Genomic DNA, 19,106 nt, shown 5'->3' with positions numbered 1-19,106 from the left:
TGGAAAAAGGCTAAAGTGCTGATGACATGAGAAGTCCGTCCTTTTACAGGCTTATTATCATCATGAGGCTTCTCCATCTCAAAGTCACCTCCATCTATTCATTTGCTCAAACCAAAAACCTGGGGTTCATTCTCCATTCCTTTCTTTCACGCCCTATATCCATGCTGTTGAGACCTATAACTTCCACCTCCTTAAGACCACCTTGAATTCCTCACTCCTCCTCACCTCCACAGTTACCACACTGGTCCCGGCCAACTGTTACCTCTCAACTAGACAGCTGCCCCAGATTCCTCATCAATCTTTCTACCCCTGATCATTTTTCAGAGTAGTCACACTGACTTTTCAAGAGGCTAAACTATATATTATTCCCTTGCTGAAACTCCTTCAGTGGCTTTCCATGTCCTGAGATGCCAAGTTTCAAGCTAACAAGTTAGCCTGCCACAGTTGTATGGATGCTGGCAGAAGACATGAGACACTTAGGTCAAAGACAAAGGACTTCATTACTCTAGGCAATAGCAATAGCCAGAGTATCAGCATTTTTGGTGCCAGTCCCTTCAGTCCCAATTCCCAGGAGGGAACACAAAGGCCAGATGACACCTGCACAGCATAGGCTGTGTAACAGGAGAGGAACTCTGAGCTTAATGAACCCAAGCCTTTTACAATGGGCAGGAAGCCCATCTGACCTTTTCCCCAGAAGGAGACATTATCCTTACTACACTAGACAATCGTGTGCCTGATCTTTGCTCTGGAGGGACACACTCTGTCTTCCAAGGCTGCTGACCATACAGATCAGCCTTGAAAATGCAGTCCAGAAGAAAGGTAGACAGTGCAGAAACACAAAACACATGGAAAGCTGTCTCCCAACACCAGAACGAAAGTCAAAGTTCTCAACGTGGTCTACAAGGCCCTACATCATTGATCCCTTTCTCCTCGATTTCATGTGGATCCCTTGTCTCCCCAGCTTGCTACGCTCTAGCTCCACTAGCCACCTTTGGTGTCCTCTTAAATAAGCCAAGCTCTTTGCTGCCTCAAGGCCTTTGCCTGTGCTGGTCCTTTTATCTGAAATACTCTTTCCCTGGCTTAGAGGTCACCTCCTCAGGAAGACCTTCCTTCATCAATTAACCCATATACCACCCTACATTCATTGTTTATTTCCTTTTTATCACTTTGCTCATTCACTCATTCAGTAACCATTCATTGAGCACCTACTATGCGCTGATCATTATTATTATAGGCACAATAATTACCTCATCTGTTTATTTATTGACTGACAGTTTTCCTTTTGAAAGTAAAAACCTTGTCTTTACATTCAGCCACAAAGGCCTAGAACTTAAAATCATGCTTTCAATAAAACTTTGTTGAATACATGAACAACTATTACAATACTAGGTACTGAAATATTTCCAGGTCAATATGGGAAAACAGCAGAGCACTGCACAAAAAGCATAGAATAAGAAGCTAAAGTCCTAAAGTCAAACTCTGGAGTCATCTTTTAGTGACAGGTGAGCAATTCTACTAAGTTCTCTGTAAAATGAAGAAAACACCTCTCCCGCATAACTCACACGATTACGTGAGGATCAAACGATGGAATCTATTTGGGAGTCCTTGCGATGCTAAATATAATTTAAAAGAAGTAACAAATTGATAGTTAACCGTCATGAGACAGTTATCCACTCAATAAGAATATACTAGCCCCCTACTATGAGGCTGACTCTATTATGGAAATTTATAATAAAAATGTATAACTTAAAATGAGAAAATGTTTTGTTCTTTAATAAACTTGGAGGGGAGTCATTGTTCCCCTTTAAATATCCTATGGACTTGCCTCAAAAACTTTCAGGTAAAAGGTGAGTCGCAAAAAAAAAAAAAAAAAAAAAAAAAAAACGTGAGTCACCTTTACCTGCCTCTGATGCCAGAATATCACGTTTTTTTGGGGTTACTTAAGTGATATATATTCTTTTTCAGATTCTTTTCCCTTATAGGCTATTACAAAATATTGAGTATAATTCCCTGTGCTATACAGTAGGTCTTTGCTGGTTATCTGTTTTATATATGGTAGTGTATATATGTTAATCCTGGCCTCCTACTTTATCCCTCCTTTCTTTTCCCTTTGGTACCATAAGTTTGTTTTCTATGTCTGTGGGTCTATTTCTGTTTGGTTTGTAAGTTCATTCGTATTCTTTTTTTTTCAGATTCCACATATAAGTGATATCATATGATATTTGTCTTTGTCTTTGAGTTCCTTCACTCAGTATGACAATCATATCATAGAAATCTTCTATGACCTCACAATAAGATTACTCGAAATTAGTTTAAAAAGGTATTGCTTCTATGGTATAAAATGAAGCATAAACTAATACAGATGAGAGTTTATGCAACATTCTTCAGAAAGGAGGTAAAGTGGAATGTGAGAACCGTATGACTAAGATTCCTTTTAGATAACATTTTCAAATTCAATATGCATATACATGAAGAACTAACAGCAGGTACACAGTGCTGGTACAGAGGAAGAATAACACAAATTGGTGCTTCTAAAAGTTAAAATCAAGATGAAAATATGAAAATGGGGGAGAGAAGTACATGGGAAGGCTCTCCGGAGCTAAGAAAGACATCCAGGTTAAGAGGGACGGAGATAGGGACTTCCCTGGTGGCACAGTGGATAAGACTGTGCTCCCAATGCAGGGGGCCCGGGTTCTATCCCTGGTCAGGGAACCAGATCCCACATGCCGCAACTAAGAGTTCTCATGCCACAACGAAGGAGTCCACCTGCCGCAACGAAGACCCGGCATGAATAAGTAAGTAAATATCTTTTTAAATAATTTTAGAAAATATTTTCAAAAGAGAGATGTAGACAGATGATCCACAACGTACATGAGAAACATTGAATACAGACACATACGTCTATGCGCGCACACACACAATTGTATTCGGTAGCTTTCCATTACACATGTGAAGGTCTCTCAAAAAATGCCTCTTTACGTATATTATGTATTTTAAAGATGGCTACCTATCCCAAATCTGGAAGGACGGGGACTGCAGCAGTTACCAAATTACTCACACAGGCCTCGGTAACCACCCTTTCACGACAGGAAACACAAATACAGTGCACACATCTAGAAGCTTCTTCCTTGATGCTGCTTTAAACAGCCAGTGTCTAATCCTGTCTTTTAATTAACTGATCTCCCTTATAAATAACAATGAGTTGCTATCTGAGTACCTGCAATACACCAGGCACGTGATAGTCTCTACTGCATGTAATTAATATAACAACCCAGGGAGATGACTGTTATTATCCCCATTTTACAAAGGAGTACACGTAGGAATCAGTGAAGTTTTAAATCTTACCCAAGATTAAGTCCCTTGGCCAAGGCCAAATCGCAAACTGAGTGATAACACAAGCAAGAATCCAAACCCAAGTTTATTTTGATACAAAGCCTGTTTCTACTACTGTATTATACAACCCCCACCTTATAATATATAAGATAATTATAATTTAGGAATTATGTATACATTACTAGTTTATTATTCACAATATTACATGAAAATGCACATTATAAACTATAGCCTACGTTAAAATATGTATTTTATAAATATTTTTTCAGAAAAAAATGGAAAAATACATGGCAAAAAAATGTATGATAGTTACTGAGTGATGTGTTCACTGGTGAATCTTTTTAATTTCTATTTTTCTAGTTTTTCCTTAATTATGATATATAACTTACAAAAAGTAAAGCACACACCAAAAAACTACATTTTAGTGTAGACAAGTTTCCCCGTCTTCTGGAACCTAACAAAACTAAATTTAGGTTATAAACCATGATACAAGTTTAACAGATGCTCAGAGGTAAATGAAAGCTGAGCAACAGTGAAAACTACGGCACAGCATTAAACTCACGGAGACACCTGGTAGCACTAAAGAAAAATACACAGCCTTTCGATTTTTGTATTATACTTATCCAAAAAGAAGAGAAAAAGTAAGTAAAACACAGAGGTAGTCAGAATTCTGTAACTTGAAGGAAATGCTTAGAGGAAAATTACCAAAAGCAACCAAAGTCAAGCTGAGGAAAACACCCTTGGAAACCACGGTACAAAGTCTTCATGGAAAAAAGCCAGTTTTAGTGACTGTCCAGGCATTTTAACAGATTAACAGTTAATTCAAAGGAACTACTCAGTGTCTCTGGAATGTTTAAGCCAAACAACTAATTGGAATATGAATGCCCACATTCAACCAAGTTTACTTTCCAAAACATATACACTTCTCATCTTGTTCAGTGACCCTATGTCGTGTTCTACGTGACCTCTTCAGAAGCACTGTAACCATAACCTGAAAAAGGGAGGTGTACAAACTTCATTTCCCTAAAGGAAACCACCACTCAACTACTCACTATGTAATCTGACAAGAGTATTTGTCTTCAAAGCCATCAAATAAAATGCATTCCAATTAAAAACAAAACAAAACACTATGGGATCAGGAGGGAGAAAAGCAGAGCTCCAACTTTTTCCAAAACGTTTTATGATCCAAAACAAATATGGCAAAATGTTAAGACCTGGTAAAGCTGGAAGATATTATATAAGTCCCTATCTTTTCCAGTCCATTTGAAATATTTTTAAGTTAAAAAAAAAATGTTTAATATGTGTATGTCAATACAACTCTCACTCCTCTCAGCACACCTGTATTGATAAAAACACACACACCATCTCAACATCCCTCCAGCCCAACCTGTGACATTTTACCACCTGTGGAAACCAGTGTTGACATGAATACCAAACATTCTCGAATATTTACTTTGTTCCTTTGCAAAGCACAAATTCGGAAAAACTGCCATATGATAGAACAAAAAAATTAGGAATTCTCACAACAAGGACCTACTGCATAGCACAAGGAACTAGACTCAATATATGGCAAAAGAATCTGAAAAAGAATACAGATATGTATTAACTGAATCACTCTGCTATACACCTGAAACTAACACAACACTGTCAATCAACTATACGTCAATAAAAAATAAATTAAAAATAAAATTTAAAATTCTTTATGTAATGGTGTCAGATTAGTCATAAGTCACCTGAGAAGTTCTATGTGTATGTACTGAATCCATTTCTAAAATGAAAATAAGGACTTCCCTGGTGGCACAGTGGTTAAGAATCCGCCTGCCAATGCAGGGGACATGGGTTCGATCCCTGGTCCAGGAAGATTCCACATGCCACAGAGCACCAAAACTACTGAGCCTGCACTCTAGAGCCCACGAGGCACAACTACTGAGCCCGAGTGCCACAACTACTGAAACCTGTGCGCCTAGAGCCCATGCTCTGCAACAAGAGAAGCCACTGCAATGAAAAGCCCACACATGGCAACAAAGAGTAGCCTCTGCTCACCACAAGTAGAGAGAAAGCCTGCACACAGCAACAAAGACCCAACACAGCCATAAGTAAGTAAATACATAAATAAATCTTTAAAAAAAATAAAAAACAAAAAAATAAAGTGAAAATAAATAAGTTTACTTCTCAAATGGCACATTTCCAGAACAGATAGTCCTAATCCCCCACAGGAAAGCACAGGCTCAAGACACCTTACAAAACATGCCACCTACACCAGAAGTCACTTTGGGTATTAAAGTGACAAGAAGATCTCCATTAATGGCAAGCTTGTGACCTGAAAAAAACTGGACCAACCTTTACAAAGTGGGTTTTTAACCTTCCTCTTACTTGCAAGAATCAGAATCCACATTTGTATGGTGCTTTTGACTCCAGGAGCAAAGGCACTAAAGTGGAAACTGCTGTCATACTCAGGAAACAGATGGGGTGGATAACGCAACTAGATAATCAACTGCCAACTTCTTCTCTCCACTAGAATTTAAGAAACACTCAGTTAATGAAACAAACTAGAAAAGCTGAAGCTTGTAGCTGAGTAGGACTTGAACACACATCAAGGAACTTGTTATGAGCATCAAGGAGTGGTCAGACCTAAACACAAAGAGCCTTTCAAATTGTTTCCTTGTTCTCAAAAATGAGTGTTACACTGCTACAGACTTAGTTAAAACTGAGATCCACCTGTAAGCTCACTCACCAGCCAAGCAAGTCACACCTTAATTAAGATGTAACTATTTACTGTATTACAAGTATCTAATTTGAACACTTCCTCGACTTCAATTTGCAAAAAGCTACAGTGTTCCAAAGATCACAGCTGCATAGCCTTTCCTTTCAAAAAGTTTACAACCTAATTCATGGGGGAGGATAGGTAAAAACACCAATAAAGTAGACCAAAGTGTTGGTAGGCACAACTTTAAGGATGGCAAAAGAACATAAAGCTCAGAAGATCAACTCAATGGCAAGAATGACGAATAAGTTTCCAACCGGCAAAGAAGAGGCAGAGGAAAAGCAGTTAGGGGGAGAAAGTAAGGACAGAAAAGGCTACCATGCACATGGTGTTTAAGCAAACAAAAAGTATAAATCATGGAAACACATTTTAAATATCAAACATACAAAGAAACACTTAAACTCTAAAGGTTGCATGGAAATTTTCCCTGAGAGCCACAGGAGATAAATTGGCTTTACTGTCCATTCAGGGGCTGTCTTCTAGCTTTGGCCTCATCCTTAATGAAGTCAGGCAGCCAGATGCCTACTTCAACATTACTTCTGTCCTCCGTGAACTTGTGTGGGACCAATCATTGCATGATTACAGAGATGACCATCGAATCTCATCATTCTAACTGTGCTAGTTACCAGCACACAGCATGTCATTCAGAGTTACTGTTGTGCTGTGGATGGACATTTACTTTTAAATACTGAGAAGCATTCAGATGAAACGTGCAGGACGAAACTATATCAGGCAGCTGAAACAAAAATGACTTTTTTTTAACCTATGGTAGTGTTAATTCCTTATGAAGCTTTGTGATTGTACAGGGAGAGAGAGGCTACTGGGGGAGGGGGGAAGTCCCCCCTCCAGTGTTACTGAAATATAATGGACATATAATGTATTTGTTTAAGGTGTACATCATGATTTGATGTATCCATATATTATGAAATTATTACAATAAGTTTAGTTACCATCCATCACCTCGCATAGTTACAAATAAATGAGTATTTATCACAGCTACAATTCTAACGATGAATTTGAAAACAATTTTATGTACAAAAAATAGTTCAGAACTTTCAAAGTGCCTAAACTGGAAAATAATAACCTTCAACAAATTAGTCTAAAGAACTGCAATTAAATTTTAGTTATTTAATTCCATTTAGGCCAAAAGCCTTTCAAGAAAAAAAAAATTCTACGTGGGACTTTCTCACACCTTATAAAGCAGAAAAACTTTGCTACCTTAGACAGTAGAACCACCTCATCATTTACTTACACGAGATGTTCAAACAAAACGGCGGCTTATACATTTAAAAGGCTGCCTAAATCAGAGACAGTTTGGACACTACACCTGACAAACAATGCCAACAAAGCACCACCAATGACAAATTGCAAAGAAAGTAGTTCATTCGCTGGAACCAGTTGGAAGGGGCAGGAGAAGGACTGAGGGGTTTGTGATGTGAAGGCTAGAACCATTCCACAGAGTTTTTAAACAACATGCTACAGAGCTTAAGACTACCCTAGACACAATGAGAAACTACCAACGATTGATGAGAGGCTGTCATCATTAGAACCAAATGTGCACATAGGTATGTGTGCAAACACATACGCGTATATATATTTTTTATCTCCCCCAAAAAAGACTTCGACAGTGACGCGGAAGAGAGCCTGCAAGAGGACAGACACTGAACACAGAAATGCTAGTACCAAAGCTGTTGCAATTTTCTAGGTGAGAGAGGCCCGGGACCTGAACTAGGAGAGTAGGAACAGAGAAAGGAAGGAATTTAGGAGAGATGTAGAGAGAACACTGACAACACATGGAAAGCAATCAGATGGGATAACTGAGAAAAATGGAACCAAAGTCAACTAAAATCTCTTGTCTTGAGGGTCTGGAGAGGACGGTGGTGCTGTTGTGCAAGTAAGAAACTGCACTGTCACAAAATGAATCCCTACACTCCTCTCAAAATTAATATTCCTATCAAGGTTACACTTAATTGATCTTTAACGTTATTAATATTTCTCTCCAACCCAGTCTGAAATCATCCATTAACCACACAGAGACCGGTGCAAGAAACAGACTCAGCTCTAAATGGGCATCTTGAAATTTGTCAGTTGAGTTTACCTTAAAAATCTGTCGGGAAATAGTTTAAATTTGTTAAAAAGATACAAGATATCCTACATAAGAAACATTCCAAAACTAGGACTAACTCAGGATTCTCCATAATGAAAATCATTTGCTCGATGAATTTCGTAATAGAATCTAAGGGTCAAGCTCTGGTTTATGAGTTGCAGCATTAACACGTTACATCACATTTTAACATATAGTAAACCTTTTAAAAAACGGACTTGAAGACACAGGGTTGGGGGGGGGCGAAGGGGAAGCTGGTACAAAGTGAGAGAGTAGCGTTGACATATATACACTGCCAAATGTAAAACAGATAGCTAGTGGGAAGTTGCTGCATAACACAGGGAGATAAACTCAATGATGGGTGATGACTTAGAGGGCCAGAACAGGGAGGGTGGGAGGGAGTGGATATGGGGATATATATATAAATGCAGCTGATTCACTTTGGTGTACCTCAAGAGCTGGTACAAGAGTGTAAAGCAATTATATTCCAATAAAGAGCTTTAAAAAACAAACCAAAAAAACCCCCACACAATTTAATATATGGTAAATTATTAACACTGCTACTCAAAACAATATAAAAGTATACCTATACAATGTAATTAGGATTAATGCCTAATACAAGAGCTAAAAGACAACTTTTTAGCAAAAAATTAACTCCATTTTTATCATACCACCTTCTTTTCTTTCCAACTTTGAGGTATAATCAACAAATAAAATAGTAAGATATTTAAAGTGTACAATGTGATGATGTGATATACGTATACATTGTGAAAGGATTCCTTCCACTGAGTTAATCAGTACATCCGTCACTTCCCATATTTATCTCTCTTCTTCCTGAAAGTAGACCTTTTTAAAAAATTCAATTACTGGTTGAAATTTCAATGATACCATACAATGTTATCCATTATAGTCACCATATTATACTTGTACATTATATCCTCAGACCTTATTCATCTTATAACTGAAAGTTTGTAACCCATAGTACATTTTTAATCTTCAAAATCAGAGTAACTGACCACTTATACCAAATGCCTTTGTGGAACATATTAGTTTCTAAAGATTAATGGACTGACCTTGAACTGAGGGAAAAAAAACCATAGACCCAAGTCAACAATTCAAAGTACAACCATAAAATGGACAAGGGACAATAGTTGACCGAGAGCATTAAAATTAGGTTAAAAGGGATGGGACAAAAGAAACTAACACTGAGGACCTCCTATAAGTCTGGCACTGGGCCAAGAAGTGAAGACACTCTCTCCCACCCCATACCCACTGTACAATGAGTCTTTGGTATAAGCTTCACGAAGGCAGAGCGGGCTTGGTAACCAGCAGATCTACAGGTTCTCAATCGACACCTGGCACAAAACAAGTACTCCATAAATATTTATTAGATGTGTGGATGAAGGGATGGCTGGCTGGTGGATGAGTGAATAGACATTTTTAATAACAATGTTGGTCTACCCACGGAGACCCAAAGAGATCCTGGCAGCTTAGGAGAGAGGGAGCAAGAAATGGTCTCCAAGCCACTGCACTCCCTTCTCCAAATACAGAATATCACATGAGAGTGGGAAAAGCATGAGCTTCCTCATCACATCTGGATGGGAAGCCAAGTTTCAGACTTACCTTTAGTATATCCCTGGAGAGATTACTACCCCGCGACAGAAATGCACAGACTAATTCCTTAAATTTGTAAAATTTAAGTAAAATGGCTTTGCTGAAATAACATAAAGAATATCTAGCAAGTACCTAACACATAAGTAGTACTCAATAAATATAAATCTCTCCATGTACTGGGCCAAGAGAAATGACCCTAGTGCTGACACAGTCTTGGTCTTAAGGTTAAAATCCAAGGGAGGGAATCTCAGGGAAAGGAGTCCTAGTGTAGTCCACAGCAGGACAGCTCTGGAGTCATTGTAAACTCTCCATCCAAAGGACCAGCTCATCGTATCACGTTAGAGGAATTAACAATCGTAGCATAAGCCTACGTAGGATTCAAAAAGGGAACAGGACTCTCACAGTGCAAGGAAACATAAAACGAAACAACTAGCATATGCTCTGTGCCTGACAATTTCACACTTACCAAAATCAGGCATACTTTTCTCTGCTATTCTGTCAAAGCTACTTAATTGATAATATCTGAAGTATATTTTATTAATTTGATGAAATTACGCATCATCAAGGATTCTTTTTGAGAAAAATTTCCTAAGGGTCCTATCCAGGCTCCAACTCTAAGAGACCAAGATAACTTGCACATTTGGCTATAATTATGCCCTCATGTGGTTTCTCTTTCATACTTTTATAGCATCATATCATACAACGCAGCCCAATTATAAAACATGACTAAAACCTCCAAACCTCTTATCCATCTGAAAAAGTGACAATAACTTTTTAACAAGTTCTAAGTTTCTTTTGAGAAATCAATCACACAAATTTTCTTAATTAACTTTCTAGTTATTGCCTACCCATCAGGTGAAGTCAACAGCAGGTTACCTTTCCTCTTTAATGAGCCAGCAAGGAATTTACCTTAAGAAGGTGCTCTGAGCACATTATTCAACTATAAGCTTCAGAATTATCTAAAATGTCTGGTTTTTTGCAATACGAATCCACATCATGTAATTCAAACATGAATCTAAATCATTAAACTCAAGTATGTAGCTAAATAATTTGCTTTTGGATGAAGGTCATTTTATTCACCGCTGATTTTAAATGAACATTTTACAAAGGATGTATATAGCTGGAGAATAGATTTGGATAAAGGGGGACCATCACACCAGAGACGGTTTCTCAAGTAAGAAAAATTCTTCCTTATAAACAAAACTTTGGGTATCAATCTTCAAGTCCAGAGAGTATATTAATGGAACAAGAGATCAATAATATAATATTCTGAGAACTTATACCAATTTACAAAATCTCTACCTATAAAATAACAGTCCCTTACAGAGGGTTCCAGTTAATGAATCAACATTTAGAAATGAACATGATATAATCTGGTGAACAGAGGAACTGAAGCTGTATGGGGTAGCAGGAGAGGTAAATCCTATTTTGATTAGAATCAGCCAAAAGCTATGAGAAAAAAGGATGAGTGCCCAGCAGAACAACTTCCTGAAGAACTCTAGGATGGTATGTTGGCAGGGAACAAAGAACACTTGGGTAGCAAGTCTTAAGCTTCACCTGTGGGAGTATCTGATCAGTTTCACCCTGTCAGTCTTGATGCCTTGCATGTACCAGGAAGCTTTCTGAAGATAATAACACTGCCCTAGAAATCTGCCAGCTGGGAACAAGATTCACTTATTACACTATTAAAATTCCCATCTGCTTGGAAATATATTTCTCACTGTAGTTAATGACTGATTTGCTAGTAGACATCAATGTTCAGAAATTTCTGTGTAAGCATATCAGATTTTCCAGGGTCTGATCAACCCTATATAACCAGACCACTGGTGTTGAACTACAAAGCTCTTTTTAAAGCAAGTCCTGCAAGCATAAGTGTGATCTGATAACATCTTAAAATTAGCTTCTGCAAACTCTGAGCTCTACACCATATTAGAACACAATCTGTGCTATAACTGCCCACAGTGTACACCTGATTTAATTTGGAACATTTCTTACTACTGATTTCCTTCATTCCCAAATGCTAGTATTTTTCTATAAATGCTTACCACTTTTTTTTTTACCATAATTACCTAAAAAAAAGTGATTTTCTATTTTCTCTTAACCTTTCACCTTTTATCATCCTGATTAAGATGTGGTCCTTCTTGAAAATATGATTACAACAATTTGATAACTCTTAAGGAGTTTAAAAAGGTCACCCAAAACACAAAGTGGTCTTGCAGAAATTAGAAACGTCTCACCATTTAATATCCTTTCTACTAGCATCTTTAATAAAGGATTCAAGAAAACCACACTCTTGCACTTCAGGTTTTAATCAACCAATCAAAAGTTCAACTATTTATCTTACAAACATTAAGTACCAAAGCCACAATAAGGCATCAATATGGTAAAGCAAATGAGAAGCATATTTATCCATCCAAAAACTACTGAATGCCCAGGATGTGCCATTTATTGACTGCCTTTTTGGCACTGAAGTCAAATAGAGGGACTTCCTTGGTAGTCCAGTGGGTAAGACTCCCAAGCTCCCAATGCAGAGGGCCCGGGGTCGATCCCTGGTCCAGGAACGAGATCCCACATGCATGCTGCAACTAAGAGTCTGCATGCTGCAACTAAAAAAAGATCCCTCATTCCACAACTAAAGATCTGGTGCAACCAAAATAAATAAATAAATAAATATTTTTTAAAAAATAAGAAGAAAAGTCAAGTAGAATACACAGTCCCAGTCTTCAAAGACTTTACAGTCTAGAGGAGCAAGCTAAAAAACTAAATACAAAATCTCAGAAATACTGTAACAGAGGTATGTGCTATAAAGTAACTAACTCTAAGAAGCCAGAAAAATGCCACAGATGCTAACTTTTAAGCTGGTCCTAAAAAAGAATTTATTCAACAGTAGAGAAGAGTGTTTAAAACAAAGTGTATTAAGAAAAAGGGCAGCAAAGGACAAGAAGTGATGTCACATAAGGGATCTCTACATCACTGGAACAAACAAGGTTCAGTGACAGAGAGTAAGGAGAGGAGTCACAGAGGACTGCCATATTAAGGCATTCAGGCTTCAGCCCACGGGTTCTGAGGAATTTCTGAAGCATCTGCCTGTCAGAGCCTGTCCTCAGCAGATACTGACTACTGGGAGTCACAGCTTTCCCTGAGGTCCTCAAGTCTTAAAAGTGTGGAATCTTAAAATGAAAAGGAAACCAGTAGAGCAGTCTCACTTCCCATAAACTATCAGAATCTCTTCTACACACCTTGATAAATGGTTACACACTGGACAACTGCTACAATGTCCGCCCTGTGTCTTCATTTCCCCAGAACACTTGCTACAGTTATTCTAGCCAGGCATCCCTAAAATCCTTTCTAAAATCTTCTCCAGCATGGGGCCCCCTCCTTAGAATGTAGTCTGCTTGGCCAGAGCTGCGCACAAGGAACCCTCAATGCCCTCCACCCACAGTAGAGCACTGTAAGCACATGAGGTCTTTCGAGTGAACAAGGTATCTCTTGGTTGCACTGACCTTTACAAAAGCACAGACCTGGATCATATTAAATCTGTGGTCAAAAAGAAAAGACTTGTCCTTATCCGTCTGAACTGTTCTCATAAGCACCATTCACCTCTGCTTCACATTACACATCACAGTTACAACATTTACTTGTGGAATTATCTGAGTAATGTCTGCATCTCCCCAGCCCACAAACTAAGGAACCTGAATGCAGGTATAAAACTGATTTTTGGTTTTTGCTTTTTATTTCCTTTCTGTTAGCATTGTATTGTGAGGTCTTAGCATAGTACCTATTCCACAGGAAGGGTTCAATAAATGTTAGATGAAGAATTAGATGTAGACAAAATATTACATGAGGCAGTTATGGTGTGATAGGAGTGTCGAAATCAACATTCCATAGAAGCCTGTGGAGATTCTTTCAACTTCCTCTATGAATGAAAGGAAATCATCATGGAGGAAAATAAGGCATCCAAGCTGATTTCTTAGCAGTGTTTCAACTACTCATAAGTATTGAAAATAAGGAAAATATTTGGACAACAAAACAACCAGTGAAAACCACGTTTTTAAAGAACAGTTATTTACATGGGAAGTTGCTCATAAGAAATTAATAAACAGGATACAAAACAGTATGTGCCCCCCCACACACATTCACATACACACACCCCTAAAAGGAAATAGTTTACATGTTAATAGCAGCTATTGCTGTGTTGTGGGATTACTGGTGATCTTTATTTTCTTCTTTATACTTTATTGTACTTGCCAAATTTTCTATAACAAAGGCCTCTATCATCTGGGGGAAAATACCTAGATTTTTTAACTCATTTGGATGAAAGTGCTATAACCTTTTAAGACTTCAGGCTTTATCACAAAAGGTTTCTGGACTGTTTTTTTCTATGTCATACTTTATGTGAACGTTGTAAAGCAGAAGGAAAGCTGGATAAGAAATTTCAGTCCCCAAGAAATATTACAAATAATCCCTCCACACACACACACACCCAAATTGTTCTAATCTACTTTTTCAAGTCTTGACAACTAGTGTCAAAGGACTTACATTTGCAGGTGATACTAAAAATCAGAAGTCAGCATCAGTGACCACACTGGTCAACAGAACATCAGTTCCCTTCCACAATCTCAGCAGGGCCCTTCAAACAATGAACTACATGTGTTAACATCACCATACTGCATATCAAACTGAGAGACAGAAGGGCTTCTGATAACATATCTCAGTTAAACATTAAGAACATAAACAAAGGTCCCTATTTGAATTAATAGATACCTTTGCCTATCGTTAACAAGTTAAGAATGCCACAAAATACTGTTCTTTATTAAATAAAAGAAGGAAAACTACACTAAGTATTCTGAAACATGAAGCATCTAGCTTGTGGCCTGCCATCTACTGGAAATCTGAAATGGGAGTTCTAAAGTATCCTTCTATATCTAAGGCTACATAAAACATAAAAGTGAGAGAAAAAACTACTACTTTAAATAGATGTCAGACCTCCTACAAATAGTACTGTCTTAAAAGCAGTCCAAATAGAAGTAAAAGGTTCTCTGAGCAATGGTCATTAATCATGCCTCTTCCTTATTCAAAGAATGGCAAAAGGGAAACAAATTATGAAGAAGCGCACAGTTTCCAGATGGTTTAAACCCATACATAGCCCACTAAGCCATCTCAGAAAGACCCCTTGTACAACCCATCCTTTTTGTGCCCTGACAGCCTCTAAGCTCTGGCCTCCTTGGCCCTCTTCTCTCCAACTGCCACCACCACCTACCCACCTACCCAGGGTCTGTTTCCCTCAAGACTTCTCGCAGAGGAGCCAGCTCTATTTCATCCTTTCTGGAGTATCCCTGTCTCAGAAACAAACCAACTGACCTTCCCGAATAGTTTGGAGACTCATCAGAAATCACTACTAATAAACAGGTGAGGTGGTAAAAAAAAGAAAAAAAAAAAAAAATATATGTGTGTGTGTGTGTGTGTGTGTGTGTGTATGTGATGCCCCATGATTATAGATCCAAGAAGGCTCTTCGAAGGAAATTAAAATCCTGGCTAAAAAGTAGGCAGCACCAGGAAGTCTTTAATGTGAAACAGATGGGTCTGGGCAGCTTCAAGGTCCTAAAGTGCCTCAGGGGATTCTGCTGTTCATCCAGGTCTGGGCCCTGCTGTCCCAGACCCTCAGTCACCTGTCATCCACGCACTCGAGTGTCACCAGGAGCCCACCATCTTCTGCAGGGAGGACTTCCAGGTTCCCCATCCATTCAGGTTCTAAGACACCCTACTAGGAAAGAAGAGCAGGTGTGACTCTGCAGGCCACCGAAATGCCTCTGAAGTCTGGAAGGTGGCACAGAAAGGATAAGCTTCAATCACTTTAAAAATCCACTAGGTGAATTCACAGCATTCCCCAGGCTACGAAAAGAGAAGGAAAGTATGTGTTGGAGCTATCTACTCGCAAACCCTTAGTGTACAGGGTAGATAATGATATTCAGGTGGTTTTGTAGAAAATTCCTTGTGAGTAATCTCCCAAATATGCAAAATAAATTAGAATTCACTTCTTTGCACACACCTTGGGTCAATTAAAATTGAGGCAGTGGATTTTGCTCTGACAAAGACCTGCAGAGACATTTTTTTTTACTGAGTAACTCTGGCAATACTTTTTTCAAATTCATGGTACGTTATCTTAAATTGAGTAACAGTGCACAAAATATTTTGCAAATATCTTTTGACTCTGGGAAAAGCTTTATATATTTTAGGCCTGTCTTTTTCTCAAGAAATGCCATTTTCTGCAAACTAGAATTGCTTCTCACAAATTCAAATATTTGAACACCTTGTACAAAGTATGTACTGTGCACTGATACCTCATTAACACACTTTGCAGAGTAGAATGTAGGTACAAAAAAGTGATTAGCACTGGCAAAGTTTCCATAAAATCATACTGATACTCTAGAAATTAACTTCAATTCCTCTCCAGCATTTTAGCCATAACAAATTGAATCATACCAAAAGTATCTGCCTTAGGGTTTTATTTCAGTGTTAAGCATAATAAAACCAACCATTTTAACAGCTCGAGAAACAAGAAAGCCACTAATTCCAATAACTTGAGAACTGGAGGGTTATTACGCTGGTTAAGTCATTTTCCCTCTGTGTAAGAGGTAAGTAAGACACTTTTCCATGCGCTAGAACAGCAAAGCATGACCCATTCCTACTAGAGAATAATGTCTGCAGAGGGAAAATGGTTTACATAAGAAGGGATCGTTTCAAACACATGTATGCATACCTTGTCATAAACACTTTCTACTCACCAAATTTTTATGTGCCTTCTGTAATTCAGAAGATTTCAACATCCAGAGAAGCCACACATACAACTTTCTCAGCTTTGTACCCACACGTCTGATTAGTGAATTAAAAACAAACTCTAAACATGGTGTTTAATAACTTTATTTTATTGAAGTATAGTTGATTTACAATGTTGTGTTAATTTCTGCTGTACAGCACAGTGGTTCAGTTATATATATATATATTCTTTTTCAGATGCTTTTCCATTATGATTTATCACAGGATTTTGAATGCAGTTCCCCATGCTATATAATAGGACCTTGTTGTTTATCCATTCTACACATAATAGTTTGCATCTGCTAATCCCAAACTCCCCATCACTATTTTTATATAGCTCTATATTAACATTTATTCAGTTGTCTTTTAAAATCTATCCACATCTAAGAACCAACCAGTGTTCACAGGAAGGATGAGCATACCTAACCAAACCCACGGGAAGCTGCACAGTAGTGAGGAGAAAGCACTGAACTAGGACTCCAAAGACCCGAGTGTGAATCTTGGTTAAGCCACACACTCACCCAACCACGCCTCAGGTAGGCCGCCTTTAAATTAAAGACAGTGAAACCTGACCTGTCTAAACAGTGCTGTTGAAGGTAGGGATCAACAAGATAACACATTTGCACATGATTAAAGTAATCAGGATCATTCAGCTGCTGTCCTAGTAGGAAACTGCTAAGACACCCCAAAACAAGTAAAACAGTGTTTCTCCGCTGACGCATCTCTGAAGTTTCAACATTTCCTTCCTCCCACCATCTCTCCCTTTCTTCCTTCGTTTAACAGATATTTACTGTGCTTCTACCACATACCCGGTACAGTTCAGACCTGCGCTGCCCAATACGGCAGGCAGTGGTCACATGTGCTACTAAGCATTCAAAACAGCTCTCGTTCAAACTGATACCTGCTGTAAGCATAAAACAGACACTAGATTTTGAAGATTCAGTATGAACGAAAAATGTAAAATAGCTCATTTTTTTTATGTCGATTATGTGTTGAGATGGTAACATTTTGGATATTCAGGTTAAATACATTATTAAAATTAATTCCATCTCTTTTGACAATGAGAATTGTCATTCCTTCAACATGGCAATTAGAAAACTTACACATATGGGGACTCACATTACATTTCCACTTGACAGTGCTATTCTAGACCCTGGGGATATATTAGGGAACAAGACCACGTCCCTAACATCAAGGAGCTTACGTTTAAACATCTATAGCCCTAAAATCTTCAGTCATCAGTAGGAAAGGAAAACTTGTGCGTAGAGAAGACTCTGGGATGGAGGCCACATGCACGAGAGCTAGACACGCTTTCTCTTTAGTCCTTCCTTCGACCAAAGGTAGGGCCTCTGATCCCCTGAATAATCAGCCAGTAAAATGGTGAGCTGTGACCCTGACCCTCTTAGGGAAGATGGCCCTTTCCCTGTTAGGTGCTTCTGAGAACACAACTGCTTTCAATCTGAACTTAGTGAAGGAGGAAAGCTTTCAATCTTGGGCATCGGCAGCTTCAAGGCATCACTTTTTAGTATCTTTGGGTTGTGCCTCAAAAGCACTTTAAAGGGTTTCCGATTGTTGGAAGATGTTTCTTAACAAGGACCCCCCTCTCTGGATTCCAGTGCCCTCCTTTACTATGGGAGTTCTTTAGCGTTTTCCTCTCCACAGGTCCGATGAACCCTGCCTCTCCTCAGTAGCTTCAGTTCCCCACATCACAGGCAGAATGCTGCTAAGATGAAGAGCAAGAAGCGGAGTTCAACCACACAAGTCCACAACAGCAATCTGAACATCTCTACTGCTCTAAGGAAACTGGCAAAAGATTTTAAAGAATTTCTGGAGGGAAAGTTTGCTTTAGACCAAGTGGATCCATCCTTTGACAGTACTTTTCCTACCAAAAGGTATCTTGAGCATTTGAATTTCCTATGCCATGTGTTAGGACCTTACTTTAAATTCAAACCACAGGGCTTCCCTAGTAGCTCAGTGGTTAAGAATCCGCCTGGGAATGCAGGGGACACGAGTTCAATCCCTGGACGGGGAAGATTCCACATGCCGCTGAGCAACTAAGCCCATGCGCCACAACTACTGAAGCCCGTGCCCCTAGAGCCTGTGCTCCACAACAAAAAGATGCCACCACACTGAGAAGCCCACGCACAACAACGAAGACTCAATGCAGCCAAAAATAAAATTAAAAAAAAACAACTTCAAACCACAATATGGCAAATGTTTTGCTTGCCCATACATCTTTCTGGCAGACTGTAAAGAAAATCAGGGCTTTCAAGAGATTCTCTATGCTGTAAAATGCTCTACTGGGTACAGCAGGAAGCCGAGAGGCTCACGTTTCATGGCTGACAGTGTGATCTCCCATCTGACCCCATCTGTGTCCTCAGCTCATGTTGTTCTTTCAACCGGTGTGCCCTGTCCCCTCAGTCAACTTAAATGTTACACCTCCGGAAGGGCCAAACCCAAAGCCCATACCTCACA

The 19,106-nt window shown here is 38.8% G+C and overlaps 1 protein-coding gene across 11 annotated transcripts in view; it reads right to left on the bottom strand.

Moving 5' to 3' along the window:
* The window catches only part of SIPA1L1 (signal induced proliferation associated 1 like 1), a 443,906-nt gene that overhangs the window by 278,570 nt on the left and 146,230 nt on the right, over window positions 1–19,106 (bottom strand). Inside the window, exon 2 of one of the 11 annotated variants that reach the window (XM_057730459.1) lies at window positions 15,485–15,579. The exons of the other annotated variants lie outside the window; for them this stretch is intronic. The gene's annotated coding sequence lies outside the window, so the exon portion shown is untranslated. The remainder of the gene's footprint in view (window positions 1–15,484; window positions 15,580–19,106) is intronic. 11 annotated transcript variants of the gene reach the window in all.

This window comes from Hippopotamus amphibius, chromosome 4 (genome assembly GCF_030028045.1).
Source record: "Hippopotamus amphibius kiboko isolate mHipAmp2 chromosome 4, mHipAmp2.hap2, whole genome shotgun sequence".
NCBI classification, from domain to species: domain Eukaryota; kingdom Metazoa; phylum Chordata; class Mammalia; order Artiodactyla; family Hippopotamidae; genus Hippopotamus; species Hippopotamus amphibius.
Note: the sequence above shows the minus strand (reverse complement) of the source record. Positions and strands in the feature narration are given on the sequence as shown.